This window comes from Elephas maximus, chromosome 10, assembly GCF_024166365.1.
Source record: "Elephas maximus indicus isolate mEleMax1 chromosome 10, mEleMax1 primary haplotype, whole genome shotgun sequence".
NCBI lineage: Eukaryota > Metazoa > Chordata > Mammalia > Proboscidea > Elephantidae > Elephas > Elephas maximus.
In genome coordinates this window covers 74,536,066-74,550,597 of record NC_064828.1, presented here as the reverse complement: position 1 = coordinate 74,550,597, position 14,532 = coordinate 74,536,066, and the positions used below count along the sequence as shown (strand labels likewise).

Genomic DNA, 14,532 nt, shown 5'->3' with positions numbered 1-14,532 from the left:
AGTGCCCTGGAAACACATTAGTAATCAAATAGTTCTGAAACCCTTTAACAAGGTTCTTCTATGTCCTGTGCAAGCCATAGTTTCAACTGTGATCTTCATTACCATAGTCTCCCTAACACTCATCTTTAGGTCTTTGGTATTTTCTTGAATACACCTTTGGCACCTAGTTTTCCCAATCTGTTTGATCAGTCAATGACATTTCTTTAAATGATGTGCTCCATAGGACAAAACTCCAAACACTGAAATCAGACATCTCACTCAAACCTCAAAGAACATTATGAACCACTTCAGTTTCATGAGTCTATCTAACTTGTTAAATCTTTCAAATTGTGAAATACAGGAAATGATCTAAACTTCACCACCAAAGGCATTCTGAAACATAGTGTCAAACGGTGAATGGTCAACTATGGTACAACAATCAGTGCAAAGTTTCAGGCAGGCCACCTTGAACGCACTCTTGGCTGGATGAAGAGATAGCAATGTGTAGATTTTCTGTTGTTCTCATCCATTTCTGTAGATAAGTTTTTTAAAAATTATCAATCCATAAAAACAAATTTTACCTGCTTACCCTTTTCCTGAGCTTCACAGTCTATTCTAAAAAATGACATCATTAATAAAATTTAAATTCGTTACTGATGGCCCACCACAAATTTTAACCAACCCCTAGAACTTAAGAGATAAGCCCATCTATAAGTCTATTTTAAACTAAATTTCACTTTTAAAGAGAAAAATCTATCAAGCCAAAAAAGGAGTAAAATGAATCAATTTGGAGTAATCCAGTTGTTTCATTCAGCAGTTAAATCACAATATTTGTTTAATTCATCTTGAATTGTTACAGTAAAAGGAGAATGTCGTCAAACCATTTTTGGCACTATGCTTGACAAGACAAAGCATTTCAGAAAGAACCTACCCTTCTTATCGTTTATAAGATAATTAAATTCATTCTATCCTTAATCCTTAGGGACACAACAGTATCAGTTTAATCTGTTACTTTTTATTACTTTCCACTAAGAGTGGCAGAATTTGGAAATGGGGACTTTAAAATGTTTAAATTAGTATAATGACTTGATATAAGTTCTTTCCTACACATCTTATCTAAAAAAAAAACCAAAAACTTTGCTTCTAAAGGACTCGTTCACCGGCTTTATAATGTGGACATATTTTCAGTTTGACTCGATGATACTAAGGACTGCTGAATAATAATAACCAGGGTTCTCTCCAATCAGTTCAGCATGCATCTCATCTTTGATCTCAAGTGCATTGGCAATTAGCGCCTTAAATCAACATCTTCATTATAAACAACACAGGCATTTAGAAACAAAGTTATCAACAGACTTAACAATTACTTTAATTCATTTTATAAATCACCAACTGAGAATTTTGCCCCAAGTGATCGCTAGCGTAACCCATTCCATAAATGGCATTCTCCGAAGCATAAGGCACAATATGATAGGATTGCAGCCCTTCATAATAAAGAGACTGAGAACAGCATTCCTGTACCATAAACTTCAGCCGTTTTCTTGTATCAGAGTAAGCAGTCTTACAACGGGGGGCTTCTTTAAAGTATTCATAGCTCTCTTTCTCCGTCTCTAGGTGTATCTTCCTCAGCAAGTTGTTAATCAGCACAGACCTTCTTAAGTAGGTTTCTGGGTCTTCAAGAAACCTAAGCTTCTCCAGAGAAAGTTTGAGGATGCAAGTCCTGTCTTCTGGTAATATCAGGTGCTAGAATACAAACACAACCATTAAATTTGCATTTGAGAAAATAGAAACCAAATTTTATACTATTGACAGGACTCATAAAAATGAAAAATAAGAATAAATGGATCCTTACTTTTGGAAAATACCCTTGGTAATTTTTATGTAAATCTTCCTCTTCTGCATATTTTCTCTTAAAGTAGGCTACTTTCGACGTTGTTAATGTGTGTGGTAATACTTTTGTTGAATAATCTAAACAAAAGAAAATTGTTGGAAAAAGTCAGATTTTATTATGGTAACAAGTATTTTATGATACAAGTTGTACTTATAAAAAGAAATGCATGACCAGTAACTGATATTCTCTCTTCATTCACTAAACAACATGAAGTCATTAGTGGCAGTTGTCCTATGATTGGGAAGCCTGTAGGCAGGCAAACACCACCATTCAGCCCCAAAACAGATAGATGTTCCAGGTTTGAGATTTATGCTTGTTTCCTTATACATCCTCTAATAAATCCAATACTCTATTCGATATCATACCATTTACTATCACCAAAAAAAAAAAAAAAGAAAGAAAAAACCCCGCCGCTGTTGAGTCAATTCTGACTCATAGCAACCTTATAGGACAGAGTAGAACTGCACCATAGGGTTTCCAAGGAGCACCTGGTGGATTCGAACTGCTGACCTTTTGGTTAGCAGCCATACCACTTAACCACTACGCCACCAGGGTTTCCTTTACTATCACAGCATACTCAAATTTGAATTTGATTCACAAAATATAACAAAAGGAGATCGGGGCTTTTTAATCATTCTTTAAGTTAAATTACCTAATCTAGAGAGGGCATTTAGTGTTGTTGAGTTATCCAAATTGGCATAAAGTGGTTGATTATCCAATTTCACTTTAAAGAAATAACTGTGTGCCTACAGACAAAATCCCACGATAAGGTTATGATATAATTATTCCTCTAACACATGGCTTAACTGAGGTCAATCATAAGTAAAGGAAAACCAGGAAAGGTTTAGGTAATGTTCTGTCTAGCAAGCATGACCGTGATGTAATATCTGAAAGCGCAGTTCTTTGCTTTCTTACTTAAAACACTGTTGTAACTGAAGCTTCTGACTTGTGGAGAACGGATGGTCGTTGTCAGAACAGAGGCTGGGTTTAAGGGGAGTGTGTCCTCTAGGTGGTGCTCATACCACAGAGAGGAGGCAAGCGAGCCCACTAGCCTCCTAGTGAAATCATTAATGAATTTTGAATGCAGATTGAGTCCAGTTCAGTACTCATTCAACTTCAGGGGGGCCAGACCAGAAAGAAAGTTAATTTTTAAATGTCATCCTATTTTACCCTTGATCCACACCCTCATATATTTCTATGCGTTGAAATGATTTGATTGGCAAAAGAAGCGTAGTTTATTAATGTGTTGGTTAACTAAACTTATCATGAGACACTCAGTGCTTTGCCCCTAATATCTTTAAAAAATTTTTTTCAGGCTTAAATATTAAAAATGTACTCTTAAATAGCCTGCCTCTTCTAGTTTTGTTTTGTTTTTTTCCCAACACGGTAGTATCCATATAAACCTTCCTACAGCATTTTGTAGTTGGATGGTTCTTCTGAACCAGTAGGAAAAGCAACAAAATAGGCATCTAAAACGTTCCAAACTTTCCCAGGCACCACTATGGATTATAAACCCAATAGTCCCTTAAATTAGAATTAGCATGTTTATTAAGGGAACCAAGAATTTCAAACCTTTCGTGTGTCTTATCTAAAAAAGAGACTAATGTGTAATAACAATACCTTGAAAGAAAGGCAATAGTTGCTATTATATGTGTACAATCCCTGAATTCAATGAACAAAAATTGAGCATACATGGATTTTTCACTGATTTCAGCAAGTTCGAAAAAGAAGAACAAAATTTATTTTATTGAAAACAAAGGAATCATCACTGAACCCAGTTTTCTGAGAGGCTGAGAATTTCGTGGTGTATTTTTAAAAGGCTTAGTCAAAAAATTAGAGCTTTGGGTTATTCCGTAATGACAAATAATGTTAGTGGCTGGTTTCTTTTATACTGTTTAACTAGTTCTTGTAACGGTGATTTTCAAATGTTAGCGCACATCAGAATCACCTGGAAGGTTTGTTAAAATACAGATTGCTGGGCCCCACCCCATACCTTCTGATTCAGCAGGCTTGGCGTTATCGTAAGGAGCCCCAGTGGTGTAGGGGTTAAGTGCTTTGCTGCTAACAGAAAAGTCTGCGGATCCAATCCACCACCTACTCCGAGGAAGAAAGATGTGGCAGTCTGTTTCTGTAAAGATTACAGCTTTGGAAACCCTCTGGGGCAGCTCTGCTCTGTCCTACAGGGTCACTATGAGTCAGAATCGAATGGACTCGATGGCGGTAGGGGGTTGTTGTTGCATGCTGTCAAGTGGATTCTGACTCACAGCGACCCTATAGGATTTCCTAGCCGGTAATCTTTATGGGAGCAGAGAATTTACATTTCTAAGAAATTTCAGGTAATGTGAATATTGCTAGTCTGAGATACAGGGACAGATTACCCAATAAGCAAAGTATGCACAGGCTTATTTACGTTTACTAATCTGCAGTGCACAACTTCACATGGGTTTCACCACACATGTGGTGAAATTGTGCGCTACAGATTAATAAACAAGCACGAGTAAGCCCGTGTGTACCTTGCTAACCGGCTAATCCTCCCCTGTCTGGGGACCATGGTTTGAGAGCATCAGTATTCTAGCCTCAGGCAGGTGTAGCAGGGGAGCTACAATGGCAAGTTGGAAAGCAGAACATTCAATCAACTGATTGCCTTATCATCCACTGCCAAGTAATTGGCTGGATTGATTTTTGTTGTTGTTGCTATTGTTTCCCTATATTGGCTTAGCTGCTTTAGCGTCATGAACAAAGCCGGACTGAATTTTAACTAAAGACTGAAGAAAGCATGAGATCACATTTCAACATGAATTCCATGCATTCACATTAAGAAGCACCCATGATTATTAGTAGCACTGTAGCTGATGGGTCACTAATTTTTTTCTACAAGGTCCAACGAATTGCTGTATCGTAGGAGAGAGTGAGGAAAGACTTGGAAATGAGAACAGTGAATTTACCATAAGTAAACATTATTTTCTTGTATGTATCTTTAAAAACTGTCTGCTTGATTTATTTTCCAACTTAATCAATGACTACAGCATTTATGACCAATTAAAAACCTTTTAATGCACGATACAACAGAGGGCAGGTGGCAGCTGTGAGAACCAAATGTCAAACTTAACTGTTCTGGCTCCCAAGTCAACCTCCGAGGAAGAGACTTTGATTTCACAGATCAAGACCACAAAATTACATCAAATGTCCCCGAAGATTCTGTCTGGCTATATTCAAGCAGTGAGCCCAACATATAGAATGTAATATACCCTGAAAATACAGAGTACACTCTCAGGAGGTCCAGATTTGAGTCTCAGCTCCACGGACAACACACTCAGCCACTTAGTTTATTGCTCTCAAAAAACACCCCCATGGGTTGTTGAAATTCTGAAAAGCTTTCACAGCTGGTATCGGTTCAACAATTACCTCTTTACAGGCTGTTTAGCTATTTGGAGTGTTTCGACATCAAATTTTGGAGGAGGCTTTTTGCCATTTTTAGGCTAAAATATACAGCAAACGTTAAGTTCTTACATCTGTTTTCTTGGCTGGGCTCAGAGCTGATCATCTGGTTCAGCCCCCTCAGTTTACAGATGAGGAAACTGTAGCCCAGAATGATTCAATTGTTAACAGTCTGGTGTGTGGCTGTGAGTTTGGGTTTTGAAGTCAAGTGCTCTGCCACTTCCTAGTCGTGTGACCTTGAGCAAATTACGTAAACTCTCAAAGTCTGAGTGACTTCATTTGTAAAGTGGGAATAGAAATAATACTGGCTCATGGGTTCATTGAAATAATTCATGGAAAGTTATTGGCACTGTGCCTAGCACATAGTAAGGGCTCAATCAAATGTTAGCTCATACTCGTGGCACAGATCTACTACACAGAGTAAATCCCAGCCTCACCTCCTAGCTCTGACTCAAAGACTCTTTCCACCACCAGCCTCTGAGAGATACTGGGTTATCATGAGACAGTTAAAGGGTGCCAGAGGATATTTCAAATGGCCATGTTGAAAAACAGTACAGACACTATAACAGCTCCAAGAAAACGTTTTGGGCAAAGGAAAAGTAAAGTATTTTTCAAACATCCAGATAATCCTTCAGAGACTTAATTAATATTAATCTGAACATGAAAAGAAGTTTGCCCGTTATAATCCTCTAAACGAGTGTAAATCTGTTTATCATTTTCCTGCAATCAAAAAGCCTAACTCAACCCAGACTGTTATTCAAATAAAGCTGATGAAATAAACAAGAAAAAGTAAAATAACTTTGTCCTGAGCTCTGAGAATGGCGTATAAATTACAAAAGTGAATTAAGCTGAGGCTGAATTTATCTCTGAAGGTGAAATGGCTAATGCTAGCTTGAATATTCCAGTTGGTTTTAATACTGTAAGCTCTGGACACATAGGATATCTGTGTCAGGCTACACGTGTTTCGTAACATAAAACTTCAACCAGTAACAAATTAAAAGTCACAGAGAAGAACGACATTCTTGTCATTAGAGTCTAGCAGTACAATTTATAAGTGTTTCTTTAAATAAATGTTTGAAATGTAATTACAAATGATTGCTCAACTGCTCTCTTCCTTATTGTTGGGCTTCTGCCTCCAGATGACTAAAATCCTATTATTGTACAAGTGATTTCATTTGGTACGCGGCCCAGGGGCAGTACATTAAGGAAAGATCATCAGCAAATTAATTTACAAACACTTTGAGAGAACAGGCAACGGCAAAAGAACAACTCCCGTCAGAGTAATCCGTTCTTTGCCCAGGACTGTGAAAAGCCTGAGAGATGGTAGAGCAGTGATTAGCTTAACGTATCCTAATTTCAGGAAGGTTTTCATTTTCTTTCCGCAATGTTGTAATCAATACGCTGCAAAAAGAGAGTTGAGACGATCCTATTCGATGTGTGCATTCGTAGCCACAGGCACAAAGGGTGGAGGCTGATGGAATGAGAAGGACAGTGGGTTCTAGTTTCAGAACAGCTGATTGCATTGTAGACAAATCATGTGCCTAAGTTTCCCACTCTCCCATCGATTGCCCTTCGTAGGCTATCGGCCTCACCTAAGTCTTTAAAAGCTCATGTGTCCTTATCTATTTAAATAACACTTTGCTGCTGATAACAGCTACCAGACATACTCCCTCAAGGGCCATGACTACTTTTGTTTGGAAAGTTATGTCCTCTGTCATGGGTCTGTTAGCCACATTCTGAAGCCTTGCTGCATGGTTTAACACAAGGCTTCAAACCAGTTTGTCTGGTTCAAACCCCTGCTGAGAATTTGCATTTCTACCCCAGACATACTGAATCAAAATTTACGTTTTAACAAGATCCCCTGGTGATTCTTATGTATAATAAATTCTGAGAACCGATGCTCTACTAGTGGTTCTCCAAACTGGTCCCTAACAAATAGCATTAGCATTGCCATGTTGGAGCCCTGGTGGTACAGTAGTTAAGAGCTCGGCTGCTAACCAAAAAGTTGGTAGTTTTAGTCCACCAGCTGCTCCTTTCAAACCCTATGGGGCAGCTCCACTTTGTCCTATAGGGTCACTATGAGTCAGAATTGACTCCATGGTGACCGGTTTGGTTTTTGGTTTTGGGGGAGAGAACTTGTTAGAAATGCAAATTCTTAGCAGGGATTCAAACTGGAAGGAACTTGTTCAAAGCCAGTTCCTTCAGCACGCCTTCTAGTGCTGTCCCATAGCACTAGTTCAAGTCTCAGCTCTACAATTTATTTGTTTAGTGATTTGGGGCAAGGTACTTAACCTCACTGAGCTTGGGTTTCTTCATCTGTTAAATGATGGTAACAATATCAAATTCATTAATTTGTATGCAAATTAAATGAGATGATGTTAAAAAACTCTTACTCAGTGCCCATCAAATATGCTCATATTTCTTCTCAATATATGTTAGATATTATTAATAAGGTGAATTTTTGAATCCTAAATATATATTCTACTCAGCAGCACTGCTACATATAGGACACCTGTCCTCTCTTCAGTGTTAAGCATGGGTGGCAAGAAACATAAATGAGTGGATTCAAGAAGGTAGATGAGTATAACATTCATAGTCGCACGCTGTGTCTGCTGTAGCCTTTTAGCTTAGTTGGTGTTTAACAATATTCCGTTAGCCATCTTTCTTCTCCCTCACAACGCTTTGCCTAGAACCTTTCTGGACAATATGCTCTGTAGTAGCAGAACTCAGTGCCAGCTTTTAGCTCTGAATCAATGGAGCAGTCTGTTTACTCAGATTTATCATCTACCCAAAGCACAAAGCAGTTTAGAATTAACAACAAGTGTAGCTCCTGGAAGTCATTCTTAGGGACTTCCAGGGATACTGACAGCCAATCATTTAGAGGATTTCTCAAGAGCCCAGGAGCATTGTCTGGTACTAAATTTTATGTCCCTTGGGATGGGATAGCCCCAAGAATGAGCATGGAACATTAAATAAAACACCACCAGTTCCACAAGCCCATCTCGTTCCACTGGTGACAGCCACTAAACCAAAGAAGAGAACACCATTAAACAAGACATGTAATCATTAAGTGAGTTACTTTAAATGCACCAAAGCCCAGCATCTGCCATGGTCTGGCCCTACTAACAATAGAGTCCAAGTGTGGGGTTCTGAGGTAAACTTTGTGATTTACTGCCCTATCCCCAGCAATATATCCCTTGACTTCGAGGGACGGTGCTTCCCTTCACTCGCCTTTCACCTCAGAAAGTGGCATGAATGAGAAAGAAAAACGGCTGTGCAGCCAGACTGAACCACATCGGTGTGAGATAAAAACCCCAAACCCTTTGCCGTCGAGTCTATTCCGACTCACGGCAACCCAACGGGACAGAGTAGAACTGCCCCCATAGAGTTTCCAAGGAGCGCCTGGTGGATTTGAACTGCCAACCCCCTGTTTAGCAGCTGTAATATTTAACCACTACACCACCAGGGTTTCCTGGTAAGAGATAGCTTACCAATTATACCTAGGGAGATGCTATAACTTCCTTAGAACCCAGGACTGGTGCTCAGAGAAGAGAGTTTTAATACCTAACATATGGGCGGCGGTAGTCTTTTGAAAGGTACCTGATCTAGATCATCTTCCACTTTGAGATCAACACCACCGCTACTACTACCCCACGTTTGGGAAAGCACCAGAAATATCTATCAGTCAATGTTGCTTCTGGTATTTCAGAAGGGTTACGTTAAGACAAAATAGAACTAATCATTAACTTTTCTAGCCAAGAATACAGGAGAACTTCACTCTGGTGTTGGGTGATTCTCTGCCTTTGCCCATTGGGTGCCTGATTTGTGTGCCACCTGGAGTTGCTCTAGTGGTGAAATGGTCTTCATTACCAGGGCACTTTTCCTCTAATGATATATAGGTGCTTCATTAAACTGCATTGTGCTCAAGCTCAAACAATCCACTTTAGTAGGTGGTCTTATCGCCCGCCTTCCCATCTCCCCAGCCACCAGATTAGATATGGAGAAATTGAGACACAAAGGGTAAAAGAAGCCTACAGAATTGAAATTCTAGGCTCTTGAGTCCTGATTCTCTTTGCAATATCCACGACTTTTCTTTATGTTTTTTACCCCATGCTCCCTTTTTATAAACATTTAAAAAATAATATCCACCCTGATGCCCTCCTGCAGAATTTCCCAACCTCAAACCTGCCCTTTTCCCCTTTTAAGCATCACTGATATTTAGAAGCCAGACATGTATGTACTTACCAAAAATTCTTTTTGCTGTGCTTTACTTTCTATAGTTTATAATAGGTATTTTTTTATTTTTTAAATTTAAGTTTATATTTTTATATCAAACATAACACTATCAATCCTTTAGTGGTTTTCATTAATTTCCTCCCACCATCCCACCGAGAATTATTGCCGTGAACTTGATACGTTATTGTCCCTTTGTATAAATTACATCAAGAAAATATAAAAATAATCGTAAGTTAGAAATGGTAACGTACCAAAACCAAACCAAACCTGTTGCCGTGGAGTTGATTTTGACTCATAGGGACACTATAGGACAGAGTAGAACTGACCCCACAGGGTTTCCAAGGTTGTAATCTTTATGGAAGGAGCCCTGGTAGTGCAATGGTTAAGTGCTTGGCTGCTAACGGGAAAGGTCAGAGGTTCCCACCTACCAGCAGCTCCACGGGAGAAAAGACCTGGCAATCTGCTCCTGTAATGATTTCAGTGTAGGAAACGCTATGAGGGAGTTCTGCTCTGTCCTCTCTGTACTCTAGGGTTGCTTTGAGTTGGAATTGACTCAATGGTACACAACAACAACAACAATCTTTATGGAAGTAGACTGCCAACATCTTTCTCCTGCAGAGCAGCTGGTAGTGGCTGGTGTGTTCGAACCACTGACCTTGAAGCTAGCAGCTGAGTGCTTAACCACTGTACCACCAGGGTTTCTCAACCTAATATATAGAGATCCTTGATATAGACAACTTATTATTATTATTACTAGGAAAAAGAATTGGCAAGACGTGGCTCCTCCCAAGACCTGAAGTTGTGCTTCTTCCCCAGTCTTAGTGATGAATGGTTATGCTAATTGACTCCCGCCTCTGCTTCTGGGATGCTTATTTTATTTTAGCCGTTTCTGGGTTTTTGCAGCATAGTGCTTTGACACAGAGATCTGAACTGGTTATTCTCTGGCTTCAGAGCTATTGTTGGGATGTGTTTTGATGGCTACAGCCAGCTGTCATGAGTCATCAGTGAAGAGCGCAGGTGTGGGGGCAAGGGCCCATCATCTTGATACATTTTTTCAACATTTCTCTGTGTTTCAAAGCATCTTCCAAATCCCATGAAAGTAATAGGACATAAAATTAAACCTGGAGTGTTCCAAACCGAGTGCATGAGGAAAGGAGACTGAAATCAGAACTTGCTTTCCTCCTGCTCGAGCTCAGTCTTATCTAAACCTCATACCCCTAAGTACACTCCCTCTTTAGAATCCATGGTCTGTACAAGCACAGCTGCTGTTAGCACTGATGAGAGTGCCTAGATCCTTACATTCAAATTGGGGAAAATATTTTTTTCACACTTTAACATTGGATCCTCCGATGTCTCTGGGATTATTTTATATTATCAGCATACCATTTGATTTATTTGTACTTACTTAAAACTACATAGCATTATAACATTTTCTGAGTAGAGACTTTGAAACATCTGTTCATCAGAATTGCACATTATACATTCATGACAGAATCAAAATTAAAATTTAAGAACCACTTTCATTTGACCTTTTTGATTTGACAGTGGTCTCAATGAAAGGGCAGACTCGTCCACATAAAATTAAAGGGCGCTGAACGATTTTTCACGTCTCCGTGTATTACATAAGAGATGTGTATAAATTACTAATGCACAAGACTAATGCATATAAATGAACCAATCATCATGGTTGCTTTACTCAAACTTTCCTCAGATTGATAGCATCAATAGAACTGTGTACACATATCATGGCAGATGACAGTAAATCTTGTTGGTCTCCTTGGGTTTCTTTCTCACCATAAAATATAATAATTATGATGGTGGAAGGAAGAAGACTGGGCGGCATGAAAAGCTAATGAAACTAGCCAGTCTCAACAGCCTCTTGCTGGTTAAAATGGTAATCTTTCATGCTTAAAATTATTAAACTACAGACATATCAATAAGTGACTACAGAGACCAATACTTTGAAAATCTCATGATCTCCATCAAAACTATACAACTAGACCAGTATAAATTTTCCAATAGGTCTGAATTAATAATTAAAAAAACAGAATTTTTTTAATTATTTATTTTTATAAAGGGAGGTAAGGAAGGAAAAAAATGCGGCATGATGTACTTTCCTAAATTCGATTGTAATTTCACTGTAATTTGCTAGGCTGGTTACCGACAACTGCACATGGACAGCTCAGTATATATGAAAGTTACACAGGCTGGAGGACTCTTTGCTGTTGAGTCGATAGGACAGAGTAGAACTGCCCCGTTCCATCTCCAAGGCTGTAATCTTCACAAAAGCAGACTGCCACATCTTTCTCCCACGGGGTGACTGGTGGGTTCCAACAGTTGACCTCTGATTAGCAGCCGGAGGGCTTAACTACTCCACCAGCACTCCTAATGCTGGAGGGCTGAACACTAATTCAAAGTCTATATTCAGCCTTAAAAACTGAGTTTAAAGTACTGAAAACTCAGGAGTGTCTAGCATCATGATCTTAATGCAAATTAAATTTAAAACAACCTCACAATCTCTTTTTGCAACTTGGAGAGTTCCCTGAGTTTCCTTCATTTCCTTCATTCAGACAAGCAACAGTGTGCTCCACTTGACATGTCCCCGGAGCCAGGCTACCTAATTTGGCCCACCCTATTCACATGGATTTTAGAGAGAAAAATCTGCCAACCCACAAATATCCTTCCTACAGAAAACCTTTATTGACTTCTACCAAGCAACCATCTGTATAAATACCCCCTTATATTGATCTCATAAGTTATGGTAATAGTACATTGGCATTTATTTCTCTGGATACATATTTAAACAATAATATCTTTTGAAGCTAGTAATTACCTGGCAGTGCGGGATCAGTCCGAGAAGTGTGCTTCGAAGACGGCTTCAGAAAATCTGGTGAAAGTCTCCCTCTGCACAGCGAGCATTTCTCACAGCCTCAGACTAAAATGATTGGTTTATTTATACGCATTAGTCTGGTGCATTAGTAAATGGTTACCTGAAAAAAAAAAAAAAAAAAGAGGCAGGGACAAATAGCATTGGAAGATCAGGACTGAACTGACAAGAACTGGTTATCAAGTCAGGAGAAGGCAAGTGATAGGACAGTCTCTAAGATGTTAGAGGCGGGGCCAATCTAGACCAGATAGGATAGACAGATGTATATAGAGAGAGAGACCTTTTAACACACACGATCACTTTCATGTTCTTCAGATTTAATTTTAAACGTGGAATCTCAACTACCCCAAGAAATTTGGAAATAACTGAAGAACTGATTTCACCAGTTATTTACTGGGAGATTATCTTTGGGAGATCATCATTAGACTGATTTTTTAAAATCAGAGTTAGATATGCTTAGTTTGTTTTTAAATGTCCGGTTTTGTATAATTTCAGGGAGTATCTCCCTTAGAGCAACAATTCAGCAGTTTACTCAAAGCCGAGGAAGTCAATCTTTCCCTGAAAAGCCCACGATTTCTGACAAGATTTGAAATAGCTAAATGCTACTTCTCTTTGAAGACAGTTTTTCTGTAAAGGACAATATTCAACGGCACCGTTTTCCATCAATGTGTGCTTACAGATCTCATCGTCTTCTATATTTAGAGAGATGAGATTTCCAAAGGAAAACAGGCAGCCAATAAGGAGGATCCCATCAAGAGAGGTGAGTTACTATGGTAACTTTTCAGGAGGTTGAGTAACAGTGAAAGGCTGCTCCTGGCCAAATGGACCCTTTCCAGAGCAGGACCCAAAAAGAATGTTGCTCCCCCTGGGTGTTGATTCCATTAGTCGGGACTGCACGTTGTCATCTCAGCCTTAACCACCTGCTTTCTATGGGTGCTTGCTGCTTCTAGCTCCCCTAACCGCACTCAGGCAGCAAAGTCCAAGGAAAAACAAGGCGGATACAAAACTTCCCAGCACAAACCTAACAGGAATGGGCAGGGGAATCCTCAAGAACCAATCCCAAGGTTTTGAAAAAAAAAAAAAAATCAAAACAGGTTATGTGGGACTACCAGGTGGCCCCTTTCCAAGGGTTGAGGGTGGGGGCGGTAGCCCGGAATATGTCTCTATCCTCACCCTCAATGAATGGAGTCTTTCCTGAGGTTCAGAAGAAGGCACCTGGCTGGGTGGGTCTGGACAAACCTTGCCAGCAGGGCCGACTCACCAGGCGATGGGGCATGCACCTGCTTCGCAAAGGCGCGGGGTTCGGGGCTCGCTCCTGCTTCTGCGGCGCCGACACTCTTCAGACCGGAGCTGCCAGCGACGGCGGCGGCAGCGCAGCTGCAGCTGGGCGGGCGGCCCTGGCTCCTGCAGGTCGGTCCCTCCAGTCTCTGAAGCGCCTCTCACTCGGGCTCGGAACGCGAGGCGAGCGCGCAGCTGTTCTCCGATCGCATTGGACCAGAGGGAGCAGATGTTACTCGGTTGCTAGGAGCGTTGCTAGGAGGCGATGACGCCCCTCCACAGCTCTGGAGCAACTTTCCAGTAGGTCGGTGGGCTGGCGGGGGCTGCTGGGTGCAAGTTGGAGAGCAGGGACGCCGAGGGGCCCGAACGACGAGCCCCAGCCAGGGTCTGGGCTGCCGCGCTCGCCAAGCCGGATCGGGGCGGGCCGGCTGCCGAGCTGGCTGGGAGCGCGGCAGCTGGGCGCAGGCGGCCCGGGCTTCGCTCGGCTCCCGCCGGCCTGGGCGGTGATGGGCCGCACTTCCCGGGCGGGGTCGCTCGCCGCAGGCCCTAGCTGGGCGTCCCCTATCCGCGCCGGGTTTGGGAACGGCGGGCGGGAGGTGGCTCGCAATGGCTGAGGAAGAAACAGGACCTGTCAGTGCCTTTTATGCCCCCGAGGCGTCCCTAAGGATGGATGCTTTTCTCCTTGGAGAAGGACCGTGGCAAGGGGAGAAAGAGCAGTGAGTGTGACCTGGGGTAAGGCGGCGTGGGGTGAGCGGTATGGGAGCTTCTGCTTTCTGAGGCTCTCCTTCCCAGTGTGTTCTTGGTGTCTGCAGGATTCAGCCAT

At 41.1% G+C, this 14,532-nt stretch overlaps 1 long non-coding RNA gene across 1 annotated transcript; it reads right to left on the bottom strand.

The window, feature by feature from the left end:
• Window positions 1–1,046: 1,046 nt before the first annotated feature.
• On the bottom strand, window positions 1,047–14,018 carry LOC126084682 (uncharacterized). The gene is made up of 4 exons (XR_007519051.1): window positions 13,693–14,018; window positions 12,378–12,534; window positions 1,832–1,947; window positions 1,047–1,722 (listed from the first exon to the last, which is right to left on the bottom strand). It is a non-coding gene; the product is annotated as an uncharacterized LOC126084682 (long non-coding RNA).
• Window positions 14,019–14,532: the final 514 nt, after the last annotated feature.